Here is a 13548-nt window from a genome sequence, read left to right on the forward strand (position 1 = left end):
GGATTGTAATGTATAAAAAAGAAAAACAAAAATGTTTAAAAGTAAAAAATGTATGTCCCCCTCTGGAGGTCCACACTTGTGCTTCCTGTCCATGTGAGCACCGAAAAAACACTGAGGTATTCGGGGAGTATGGAGGGGAGGAGAGTTACTGAAATTTGAATATTCAGTGCCCAGTCCTTGCTAACACCGTCCATATCCCAAGAGTACTCCAGTGACCCCTAGTGGATGAAAAAGAAAAGGGTTTATCTCCCGATAGAGAGAGCTCAGGAGCTCGTGACACTGGTCAGGAATCTATTAAAACCAAAACAGGTGTCAGTGCATCACTGCACTCGAGTCCTGGGAAGGATGGTGGCATCATGCGAGGCCATTCCTTTCGGCAGGTTCCACGAGAGGACCTTCTAATGGGACTTACTGGACAAAGTGGTCCGGATCACATCTTTAGATGCATCGGTTAATCACCCTATCCCCCGGGGCCAGGGTGTCTCTCCGGTGGTGGCTGCAGAGTACTCACCTTCTCGAGGGCCGCAGGTTCGGCATTCAGGACTGGGTCCTGGTGACCACGGATGCAAGCCTCCGAGGGTGGGGGCAGTCACTCAGGGAAGAAGTTTCCAAGGGCTGTGGTCAAGTCAGGAGACTTGCCTTCACATCAATATCCTGGAACCAAGGGCCATATACAACGCCCTAAGTCAAGCGGAGACCCTGCTTCGCAACCAATCGGTGCTGATCCAATAAGACAACATCACCGCAGTGGCTCATGTAAACTGCCAAGGCGGCACAAGGAGCAGGGTGGCGATGGCGGAAGCCACCAGAATTCTTCGATGGGCGGAGAATCACGTACGAGCACTGTCAGCAGTGTTCATTCCGGGAGTGGACAACTGGGAAGCAGACTTCCTCAGCAGGCACGACCTCCACCCGGGAGAGGGGGGACTTCATCAAGAAGTCTTCGCGCAGATTGTAGGTCGGTGGGAACTGCCACAGGTGGACACGATGGCATCCTGCCTCAACAAAAAGCTACAGAGGTATTGCGCCAGGTCAAGAGACTCTCAGGCGATAGCTGTAGACGCACTGGTGACACCGTGGATGTTCCAGTCGGTTTATGTGTTTCCTCCTCTTCCGGATTGGCCAAGAAGGACTTGGTATTCAGAGCTGCAAGAAATGCTCACAGAGGACCCATGGCCTCTGCCTCTAGGGCAGGATCTGTTGCAGCAGGGACCTTGTATGTTCCAATACTTACCGCAGCTGCGTTTGACGGCATGGCGGTTGAACGCCGGATCCTAGTAGAAAAAAGGGATTCCGGATGAGGTTATTCCTACGCTGATAAAGTCTAGGAAGGACGTGACGGCTAAACATCATCACCGTATACGGCGAAAATATGTTGCTGGGTGTGAGGCCAGGAATGCCTCTACAGAGGAATTCCAGCTGGGCCGTTTCCTTCACTTCCTACAGTCGGGAGTGACTTTGGGCCTAGAATTGGGGTCCATTAAGGTCCAGATTTCGGCCCTATCCATTTTCTTTCATAAAAAACTAGCTTCTCTACCTGAAGTTCAGACGTTTGTAAAGGGAGGGCTGCATATTCAGCCCCCTTTTGTGCCACCAGTGGCACCTTGGGATCTTAACGTGGTGTTGAGTTTCCTGAAATCTCACTGGTTTGAGCCGCTTAAGACCGTGGAGTTAAAATATCTCACGTGGAAAGTGGTCATGCTATTGGCCTTAGCTTCGGCTAGGCGTGTGTCAGAATTGGCGGCTTTGTCATGTAAAAGCCCCTATCTGGTTTTCCATATGGACAGGGCAGAATTACGGACTCGTCCGCAATTTCTGCCAAAGGTGGTGTCATCTTTTCATTTGAACCAACCTATTGTGGTGCCTGCGGCTACTCGTGACTTGGAGGATTCCAAGTTACTAGATGTAGTCAGGGCTTTGAAGATTTATGTAGCCAGAACGGCTGGAGTCAAGAAAACTGACTCGCTGTTTATCCTGTATGCATCCAACAAGCTGGGTGCTCCTGCTTCAAAGCAAACTATTGCTCGCTGGATCTGTAACACGATTCAGCAGGCTCATTCTGCGGCTGGCTTGCTGCCTCCAAAATCAGTAAAAGCCCATTCCACAAGGAAGGTGGGCTCTTCTTGGGCGGCTGCCCGAGGGGTCTCGGCATTACAGCTTTGCAGAGCAGCTACTTGGTCGGGTTCAAACACTCTTGCAAAGTTCTACAAGTTTGATACCCTGGCTGAGGAGGACATTGTGTTTGCTCATTCGGTGCTGCAGAGTCATCCGCACTCTCCCGCCCGTTTGGGAGCTTTGGTATAATCCCCATGGTCCTTACGGAGTCCCCAGCATCCACTAGGACGTTAGAGAAAATAAGAATTTACTCACCGGTAATTCTATTTCTCATAGTCCGTAGTGGATGCTGGGCGCCCGTCCCAAGTGCGGACTCTCTGCAATACATGTATATAGTTATTGCTTAACTAAAGGGTTATTGTTATGAGCCATCTGTTACTGAGGCTCAGTTGTTCATACTGTTAACTGGGTATGGTTATCACAAGTTATACGGTGTGATTGGTGTGGCTGTTATGAGTCTTACCCTGGATTCCAAATCCTTTCCTTGTTGTGTCAGCTCTTCCGGGCACAGTTTCCTTAACTGAGGTCTGGAGGAGGGGCATAGAGGGAGGAGCCAGTGCACACCAGATATAGTACCTAATCTTTCTTTTAGAGTGCCCAGTCTCCTGCGGAGCCCGTCTATTCTGACCTTGATCTTGCTAATTGCACAGGTAGTAAAGCTGCCTATTGAGCCACCGACATCCCGGCTCCATACTTCGGCTTCTTTCATTGCCGCCGGCAACTTGTACCAGCACGCCGCTGACACCTCCATATACTGCCTGATACAGCACGTTCAATCTTCCGCTGCATGGTGACAGCACGCTTGCTTCTCCGCCGCACAGACGAACATTGGGCACTGCAGGACTGCATGACCGAGGAAGCTCGGTATGGACCAGCCCTAGGAGAGGTACTTAATCACGTGTAAAATTACAGCATCTACTTGCTTTTGAAACTGCTAATCACGGCACTTTATAACAGTCCTATACTGTTCGGTTGCTCACTGGAACTGTGGACACTCATTTAAAGACAGTAATTGGACCCTCTGTCTAACCTTAACAAAGGATACAATTCTTCAGCTCTCATACGCATATGATCAAGGTGTTTTGCATTTTAATTTCTGCATGAATATTTCTTTTAGTTGGAATATAAAAACCATTTTTAAAGTGTTACAATTAATGTTATTAACATAATAAATTACTTTTGTTACACGTCAGCTCTTATTTCAAATTGCTCTTACACATTGCGCAGCCGTTTCTTCTTCTATTATATTTGTTTTTCTACTAAACACACACACACACACACACACATTGTTTTACGGTAGCGCAGGTGATAGAGCAATCTCACAATATAACAATCATTTTATTATCAATATTTCAGGCGCTATCCAGCAGTTGTTAGTTGCTCCTTGCTCTTTATGTGCAGGTGAGCACCCTGTATGTCCAGAGATACCATATAGTCCTCGGGTTCCATGGCCAGCACAATAGAGCGCAGGGTTTCCATACGGAATTTGGACACTCTCACAAACTTGTGTAATGATTAGAGGTTGAGTATAGGCCGGAAAGACACATTTGGTTTCGAAACTAGAAACAGGGTCGGATAGTAGCCCCTGCCTCTCTGGGACAGCGGTACCGGCAATACCACTCCTGTTTCCAGAAGGGATTGTACAACCAGGTGTAGAGCTTGCGCTTTCAATGGATCCGAGGGGATAACCGTTGGACAGAACTGGCGAGGGGGACATCTCTTGAAAGATTGCGTACCCGTGAGAGATAACTTCCCGCACCCAGGCGTCCAAAGTGGTATTTAACAGGGCCTGGGCGAACTGCAGAAGCCGGGGTCCCCCAGGGGGAGGCCTGCACAGTCATGCAGCAGGCTTGTCTTGTTTGGAAGCAGGCTGATGGGCGACCCAGGATTGTTTAGATTTGGGCTTAGTGGTTTTGGAAGTACGAGGCTGTCTCGGGTACACTTGACCTTTTGCTTTACCTGGAGGTCGAAAGGAACGAAAAGTTGAACTCTTAGCCTTCAGAGCAGAAGGATTAGTACTTGGGAGAAACGCAGTCTTGCCTGTCGCCAAGTCAGTCACAATCTTGTTCAGATCCTCCCAAAACAGTATGTCTCCCTTAAAAGCACCTCCAAGGTCTTTTTGAAGTCCAGATCCACTTTCCATACCTCAACCACAGAAACCGGCGAGCCAGGATACACGTAGTAGACGCCTTGGATGCCATGAATCCCGCATTAGAGGCCGCCTCCTAAATATAGTGAGAGGCTGTGGTAATATACGACAGATATTGTATGGCAATGTCAGAAAAATCCTGAGGCAGCTCATCCTCAATTGCTTGAACCCATGCTTCAATTCCTTTTGCCGCCCAAGAGGCAGCCATAGTGGGTCTATGTACCGCACCAGTACGAGAGAAAATAGACTTCAGGCATCCCTCCACACGCTTATCCGTCGGTACTTTCAGGGAGGTGATCATGGTGACAGGCAGAGTAGATGACACCACCAGATGGACGACATGAGAGTCCACTGACCGTGGAGTTTCTCACTTGTTACTCAACTCCGCAGGGATAGGATAACGAGCTAGCATCTTCTTAGACATGGAAAATTTATTTCCTGGAGAAGACCAGGATTCCTGACGTATGTCAATTAAAAATGTCAGAATGTGGTAAAACTACTTTAGCAACCTTCTGACGTTTAAACTTATAAGGTTTCTTAGACGTAGCAGGGGGATCAATGTCATCATCAATTTGGAGAATCAGCTTGATAGCCTCCACTAGGTCAGGAACATCAACCTGGTTGTAGATTCCTCATCAGAAGCAACTGTATCAGTGCCTGACAGATCAGTAAATTCCCCATCCTCGACGGAAAAATTATTCGAAATATTAGTGGATTGTGAGAAAGAAATGGCCCGCTTAGATGACCCCTTGGCTCCAGAAGGGCATGGGGTAGACTTTTGTCTAACCAAAGATTGATTTAATTGTTGTAACAGAGTATCCGCCCATGGCGAAATAACTACAGGGACAATATGTGGCTGTAATGGCACAGGAGGTCCCACAGGGGGCGTAAGACGTGTTCCAAGCGTAGTCAGCATATTTGAAAACGCTGCCCAAGGTGGGTCCTGATTGGCCACAGGTGGACTGGGAGACGTATGGCACCCAGCGCCTGAACCAGCAGCTAACACTTCCCCTACTGGTAAATCCGTGGCGACAGCACTGCATGATGCAGGAGCGTCCGTGGATGTCCCGCCCTGTGTAGCAGACATTATATTGGATGTAGCCTTAGGGCGTAACAGTATATTATAGCCAGACAAACAATACCAGCAAATAATCCCGTTATGTGACAGTAAACACCGAGCACAGAGGATTTAAGCGGTAGTTATGTGACAGTAAACACCGAGCACAGAGGATTTAAGCGGTATGGGGTGACTGAAAAACACAATGAGAAATACCAAACAGTATACCCTGTGTAGCACTATATATTATACGAGACCCTGACGCACCTAGCCCCCAGGGTACAGAATATAGTGATAGCAATACGTGCGATACACAAGAATGGAATCCACACAGCAGCTACAGGCACAGTCACAGGTACAATATAGGAATTACAGATAAATAATAAAACTGCACTGGACTAGTAAATTCAATATAGATATTTATGCAGACAGATATAACAATGCACAGTAAACACTGGATGTATATCACAGAACACTTGTACTAAATATTCAGGTAGCAGTACACTTGTTCTTAACTAACACCGTCTAAAATGACATGTAGAATACTTAAGTGTCTGTAAATGCACAGCGCTGATGATACAGGCGGATTTACAGTGCCCAGCAGTCCCGGAGATCAGCCCAGCTATGTAATGGGGCCAAAATCTCTGTCCGGGAGTGAGGGAGAGAGAATTGCAGCTCCAAGGCAGGACCAGCAGCAGTAGGATCAGGTCAGCGCCTTATCCCCTCTGCTGGACTTCACCACAGGGTACTGTGGAGCTTTCTGTAAATGGATTTTAGTAAATCCGACCTGTGCTCCCTGCCCTGGTGGATATAGTGGGGTCCCTGAGCGGCAGTGTCCATGCCAGCGGCGCAGACCGCGATTTACCGGCGGGTCCCTCCTGGGGGACCCTCTTACCTCCTCCGTGCAGTGCAGCCACGCGATCCTGGACAGTGGCAGCGCATGGTGTGGCTGAAAACCGGTGCGTCTCCGTTGCAAGTACCCAGGAACCCGGCCGCGGGAGTATGCAGCGCCGTTGGGGGAGGTGATGGAGCCGCAGCACAGCATGTCATAAAGACATAGAAAGTGCTGCGGACCTTGAAGTCTTCTAAAAAGCTCTCTTCAGGGCTGCCTAGCGCAGCCACACCTGTTCGTGACCTGCACTGCAGGCACCAAATTACAAACCGAGCTCCGTTGCCTGGAGATGGGGCTATAGAGGAGGCGGTGCAGTGCTTCCTGGGAACAGTCAAAGCTTTAACCTGTTGGTGCCTTGGATCAAGATCCAACTCTACATCCCGATGTTATTCCCTGTGGAACACCAGTGTACCTCGCTGCAGAAATTAAGTGAAACAAAAATATAAAATAAAAATCAAATAAAAAGATATCCAGGCTGGAGGTCAACCAAGCGTGACCGGCTCCCTCGGCACAATTCTAAAACTGAGGGCTGATGGGAAAAGAGGGGTAGGAGCTGTAACACTTCTTAAGAAATTTAAAGTGCCAGGCTCCCTATAGCCACCCGTCTATACCCTAGTGTCCGCATATTCCAGTGTCCCCTAGTTGCTGACTCAGAAATATCAATAAGTGATCTACCCTATATTAAGCAAGGCACCAACCACAGGCTGTTCATATAAAGTGATTGGCAATTGGGACCACAAACACAGGGAGCTGGGCACTTACCGCACCGTGGCGCAGATGCGACGCTTCCCATCGAGTTCGGGCCAGGGTACAGGGGAAAGGGAGACCGAAGCATGCTGGGTACAAAAATTATAACCCTTTGGTGCCTGCTCGCTCCCTCTTCAGCTAAACCCAACGTACTTCCTCCTGTGCCCCCTAGTGGACAGACCAGAAATTCTAGATGCAGAAACCTAGCCACTGGGCCGCAGATGCCTATGTCCCCGAACCAAGTCACATACATGGTCTCTACTAGTACTATGATTAGTAGTATCATAAAGATATTACTGACAGTAATTGCAAATTGTCTGCTACAGACCTCTTTTTCACTTCTGAGCTATCCAGATCAGACACAATCTGAGCCTGTGCACATGCGCATCAATGCAGCATTCAGGAAGTGGTCAGATAATAAGAATTTACTCACCGGTAATTCTATTTCTCGTAGTCCGTAGTGGATGCTGGGAACTCCGTAAGGACCATGGGGATTAGCGGGCTCCGAAGGAGGCTGGGCACTCTAGAAAGATCTTAGACTACCTGGTGTGCACTGGCTCCTCCCACTATGACCCTCCTCCAAGCCTCAGTTAGGTACTGTGCCCGGACGAGCGTACACAATAAGGAAGGATTTTGAATCCCGGGTAAGACTCATACCAGCCACACCAATCACACCGTACAACTCGTGATATGAAACACAGTTAACAGTATGAAACAATAGAGCCTCTCAACAGATGGCTCAACAATAACCCGATTTAGTTAACCATAACTATGTACAAGTATTGCAGATAAACCGCACTTGGGATGGGCGCCCAGCATCCACTACGGACTACGAGAAATAGAATTACCGGTGAGTAAATTCTTATTTTCTCTAACGTCCTAGTGGATGCTGGGAACTCCGTAAGGACCATGGGGATTATACCAAAGCTCCCAAACGGGCGGGAGAGTGCGGATGACTCTGCAGCACTGAATGAGAGAACTCCAGGTCCTCCTCAGCCAGGGTATCAAATTTGTAGAATTTTTGCAAACGTGTTTGCCCCTGACCAAGTAGCTGCTCGGCAAAATTGTAAAGCCGAGACCTCTCGGGCAGCCGCCCAAGATGAGCCCACCTTCCTTGTGGAATGGGCATTGACAGATTTTGGCTGTGGCAGGCCTGCCACAGTATGTGCAAGCTGAATTGTACTACAAATCCAACGAGCAATAGTCTGCTTAGAAGCAGGAGCACCCAGCTTGTTAGGTGCATATAGGATAAACAGCGAGTCAGATTTTCTGACTCTAGCCGTTCTGGAAACATATATTTTCAGTGCCCTGACAACGTCTAGCAACTTGGAGTCCTCCAAGTCCCTAGTAGCCTAGGCACCACAATAGGCTGGTTCAGGTGAAACGCTGACACCACCTTTGGGAGAAACTGGGGACGAGTCCTCAATTCTGCCCTATCCATATGGAAAATCAAATAAGGGCTTTTACAAGACAAAGCCGACAACTTTGATACTCGCCTGGCAGAAGCCAAGGCCAATAACATAACCACCTTCCACGTGAGATATTTCAGATCCACGGTTTTTAGTGGTTCAAACCAATGTGATTTTAAGAAACTCAACACCACGTTGAGATCCCAAGGTGCCACAGGAGGCACAAACGGGGGCTGACTCTGCAGCACTCCTTTTATAAATGTCTGAACTTCAGGTACTGAAGCTAGTTCTTTTTGAAAGAAAATCGACAGAGCCGAGATCTGTACCTTAATGGAACCCAATTTAAGGCCCATAGTCACTCCTGCTTGCAGGAAATGCAGAAATCGACCTAGTTGAAATTCCTCTGTTGGGGCCCTTTCGGCCTCACACCATGCAACATATTTTCGCCATATGCGGTGATAATGAGTTGCTGTAACCTCTTTCCTGGCTTTAGTAAGCGTAGGAATGACTTCCTCCGGAATGCCCTTTTCCTTCAGGATCCGTCGTTCAACCGCCATGCCGACAAACGCAGCCGCGGTAAGTCTTGGAACAGACAGGGCCCCTGCTGCCGCAGGTCCTGTCTGAGTGGCAGAGGCCATGGGTCCTCTGATATAAATTCTTGAAGTTCTGGGTACCAAGCTCTTCTTGGCCATCCACGAGTATCGTTCTTACTCCTCGCCTTCTTATTATTCTCAGTACCTTTGGTATGAGAGGCAGAGGGGAGAACACATAAACCGACTGGTACACCCACGGTGTTACCAGAGCGTCCATAGCTATCGCCTGAGGGTCCCTTGACCCGGTGCAATATCTTTTATAGCTTTTTGTTGAGGCGGGACGCCATCATGTCCACCTGTGGCCTTTCCCAATGGTGTACAATCCTATTGGAAGACTTCTGGAGGAAGTCCCCATTCTCCCGGGTGGAGGTCGTGTCTGTTGAGAAGATCTGCTTCCCAGTTGTCCACTCCGGGAATGAACACTGCTGACAGTGCTAACACATGATTTTCCGCCTATCGGAGAATCCTTGTGGCTTCTGCCATCGCCATCCTGCTTCTTGTGCCGCCCTGTTGGTTTACATGGGCGACTGCCGTGATGTTGTCTGATTGGATCAGTACCGGCTGGTTTTGAAGCAGAGGCCTTGCCGGCCTCAGGGCATTGTAAATGGCCCTCAGGTCCAGAATATTTATGTGTAGGGAAATAACCTGACTTGACCAAAGTCCCTGGAAATTTCTTCCCTGTGTGACTGCCTCCCAGCCTCAAAGGCTGGAATCCATGGTCACTAGGACCTAGTCCTGTATGCCGAACCTGCGGCCCTCTTGAAGATGGGCACTCTGCAGCCACCACCGTAGAGATACCCTGGTCCTTGGAGACAGGGTTATCAGCCTATGCATCGGAAAATGCGATCCGGACCACTTGTCCAACAGGTCCCTCTGAAAAGTTCTTGTATGGAACCTGCCTAATGGGATTGCTTCGTAGGAAGCTACCATTTTTCCCAGGACTCGCGTGCAATGATGCACCGCTACCTATTTTGGCTTCAGGAGGTCTCTGACTAGAGATGACAACTCCTTGGCTTTCTCCTCCGGGAGAAACACTATTTCTGGTTTATGTCCAGAACCATCCCCAGGAACAGTAGACGTGTCATAGGAACCAGCTGTGACTTTGGACTGTTTAGAATCCAACCATGCTGTTGTAGCACTTTCCAAAATAGTGCTACCCCGACTACCAACTGCTCCTTGGACCTCGCCCTTATAACGAGATTGTCCAAGTACGGGATAATTACAACTCCCTTTTTTTTTTGAAGGAGTATCAACATTTCGGCCATTACCCTGATAAAACACCCTCGGTGCCATGTACAGTCCAAACGGCAGTGTCTGGACTTGGTAATGGTAATCCTGTACCACAAATCTGAGGTACTCCTGGCGAGGATGGTAAATGGGGACATGCAGGTAAGCATCCTTGATGTCCCAGGATACCATGTAATCCCCCTCGTCCAGGCTTGGAATAACCGCCCTGAGCGATTCCATCTTGAACTTGAATTTTTGTGTTCAAGGATTTTAAATATAAAATGGGTCACACCGAACCATGCGGTTTCGGTACCCTAACCCGTGTGGAATAGTAACCCCGTCCTTGTTGAAGTAGGGGCACCTTGAGTATTACCTGTTGGGAATACCGCTTATTAATTGCCTCTAGCACAGCCTCCCTGCCTGAGGGAGTTGTCAGCAAGGCATATTTTAGGAAACGGCTGGGGGGAGACATCTCGAATTCCAGCTTGTACCCCTGAAATACTACTTGAAAGAAACAGGGATCCACCTGTGAGCGAGCCCACTAATTGCTGAAATTTTTGAGACGGCCCCCCACCGTACCTGGCTACACCTGTGGAGCACCCGCGTCATGGTGTGGCCTCACAGGAGGCGGGGGAAGAATCTTGATTCTGGGAACAGGCTGACTGGTGCAGCTTTTTTCCCTCTACCCTTGTCTCTGTACAGAAAGGAAGCGCCATTTGACCAGCTTGCTTTTCTGAAGCCGAAAGGACTGTACCTTTGTCTGTGAGGAAACCTGAGGTAAAATTATTTCTTCCCAGCAGTTGCTGTGGATACGAGGTCCCAGAGACCATCCCCAAATAATTCCTCACCCTTATAAGGCTCTCTATGCGCTTTTTAAGTCAGCATCACCTGTCCAGTGACAGGTCTCTAATACCCTCCTGACAGAATGGACATTACATTTATTTTGGATGCCAGCCGGCAAAATATCCCTCTGTGCATCCCCCATATATAAGACTACGTCTTTAATATGTTTTTATGTTTTCCAACTAGTATCCCTGTTTGACAGGGTCACCGACCACGCTGCAGCAGCACTATCTGCAGGTCTCAGTCTAGTACCTGAGTGTGTAAATACAGACTTCAGGATAGCCTCCTGTTTTTTATCAACAGGTACCTATTAAAGTGGCCGTATCCTAAGACGGCAGTGCCACCTTTTTTGACAAACGTGTGAGCGCCTTATCCACCCTAGGGGATATCTCCCAGCGTAACTTATCCACCTGGCGGGAAAGGGTACGCCATCAGTAACTTTTTATAAATTACCAGTTTCTTAACGGGGGAACCCACGCTTTCACACACACTTCATTTATTCATCTGATGGGGGAACAAAACACTGCCTGTTTTTTCTCCCCAAACCTAAAACCCATTTTTAGAGGTGCTTGGGTTAAAGTCAGAAATGTATAACACATTTTTTATTGTCGGGATCACGTCACGGATGTTCCTAGTGGATTGTGTATATGTCTCCACCTTGTCGACACTGGAGTCAGACTCCGTGTCGACATCTGTGTCTGCCATCTGAGAGAGCGGGCGTTTTTGAGCCCCTGATGGCCTTTGAGACGCCTGGGCAAGCGCGGGCTGCGAAGCCGGCTGTCCCACAGCTGTTACGTCATCCACCCTTTTATGTAAGGAGTTGACACTGTCGGTTAATACCTTTCACCTATCCATCCACTCTGGTGTCGGCCCCACAGGGGGCGACATCACATATATCGGCCTCTGTTCTGTCACCATATAAGCCTCCTCATTCAACATGTCGACACAGCCGTACCGACACACCGCAGACACACAGGGAATGCTCTAAACGAGGACAGGACCCACAAAAGCCCTTTGGGGGGACAGAGTAAGAGTATGCCAGCACACACCAGAGCGCTATATATATACAGGGACTAACTGAGTTATGTCCCTAATAGCTTTTATATAATATACTGTATACAGTGCCAATTTTAATGCCCCCCCTCTCTTTTCCCTCTTACTGTACTGTAGAATTGCAGGGAAGAGCCAGGGAGCTTCCCTCCAGCCGAGCTGTGAGGGAAAAATGGCGCCAGTGTGCTGAGGAGATAGGCTCCGCCCCTTTTTCGCGGCCTATTCTCCCGTTTTTTATGGAATTCTGGCAGGGGTATTTACCTCATATATAGCCCCTGGGGCCATATATTGAGGTATTTTAGCCAGCCAAGGTGTTTTTATTGCTGCCTCAGGGCGCCCCCCCCAGCGCCCTGCACCCTCAGTGACCGGAGTGTGAAGTGTGTGAGAGGAGCAATGGCGCACAGCTGCAGTGCTGTGCGCTACCTTGGTGAAGACAGAGTCTTCATGCCGCCGATTTTCCGGACCATCTTCTTGCTTCTGGCTCTGTAAGGGGGACGGCGGCGCGGCTCCGGGACCGAACATCAAGGCTGGGCCTGCGGTCGATCCCTCTGGAGCTAATGGTGTCCAGTAGCCTAAGAAGCCCAATCCGGCTGCAAGCAGGCGAGTTCGCTTCTTCTCCCCTTAGTCCCTCGCTGCAGTGAGCCTGTTGCCAGCAGGTCTCACTGAAAATAACAAATTCTAAGACTATAACTTTCTAAGAGCTCAGGAGAGCCCCTAGTGTGCATCCAACCTCGGCCGGGCACGAAATCTAACTGAGGCTTGGAGGAGGGTCATAGTGGGAGGAGCCAGTGCACACCAGGTAGTCTAAGATCTTTCTAGAGTGCCCAGCCTCCTTCGGAGCCCGCTAATCCCCATGGTCCTTACGGAGTTCCCAGCATCCACTAGGACGTTAGAGAAATATGCATTTTCCAGGTCTCCTCACAGAATCACGTGAAGTAATTAGCTCCACCTCAGGATCTTTTAAAATGCGTCAGTGAGTAATGAACACACCTGTGCACAAGCTAGGTGGTCTAGAAAACTGTTGGTAGCTCCGAAGTTGGCTACCCCTAAACTAGATGAACAATCATTGGCCAATGGATAAGGGTATGCATCTTGTTATCGGAACAGACTCGGTGTATCATATTTATGTATCTTAAACAGTGTGTTCTGCTGGATACATTTTTTATGTGTCTACATGTACTTATTAGCCTACAGCGACTTTACCAGTTTTTACATCTGTCGATATTCCAGGTTGTTAACCTCATTTGGTTGGGTGGTATTTTGTAGACTTTTACACTGTTGACCTGTGTCTGAATTACCTGCTGTCGACATCATTACCGATAATTTTGTCTTTGGCCGATGTTTACAACTAAATTTAGGTTTAGTTAACCTTTCTTGTGTAGACTTGATGTGTTGACATTCCTCGTGTCTAGTTTGGTTGTGAACATTTAACTGTGTCAAGTCTATGTCACATTGACTTTCTAATC

The 13548-nt window shown here is 48.6% G+C and overlaps 1 protein-coding gene across 1 annotated transcript in view; it reads right to left on the reverse strand.

Moving 5' to 3' along the window:
• PPIG (peptidylprolyl isomerase G) overlaps positions 1 to 13548 on the reverse strand; it is a 179067-nt gene that overhangs the window by 80575 nt on the left and 84944 nt on the right. The window lies entirely within an intron of this gene.

This window comes from Pseudophryne corroboree, chromosome 7, assembly GCF_028390025.1.
Source record: "Pseudophryne corroboree isolate aPseCor3 chromosome 7, aPseCor3.hap2, whole genome shotgun sequence".
NCBI classification, from domain to species: Eukaryota; Metazoa; Chordata; class Amphibia; order Anura; family Myobatrachidae; genus Pseudophryne; species Pseudophryne corroboree.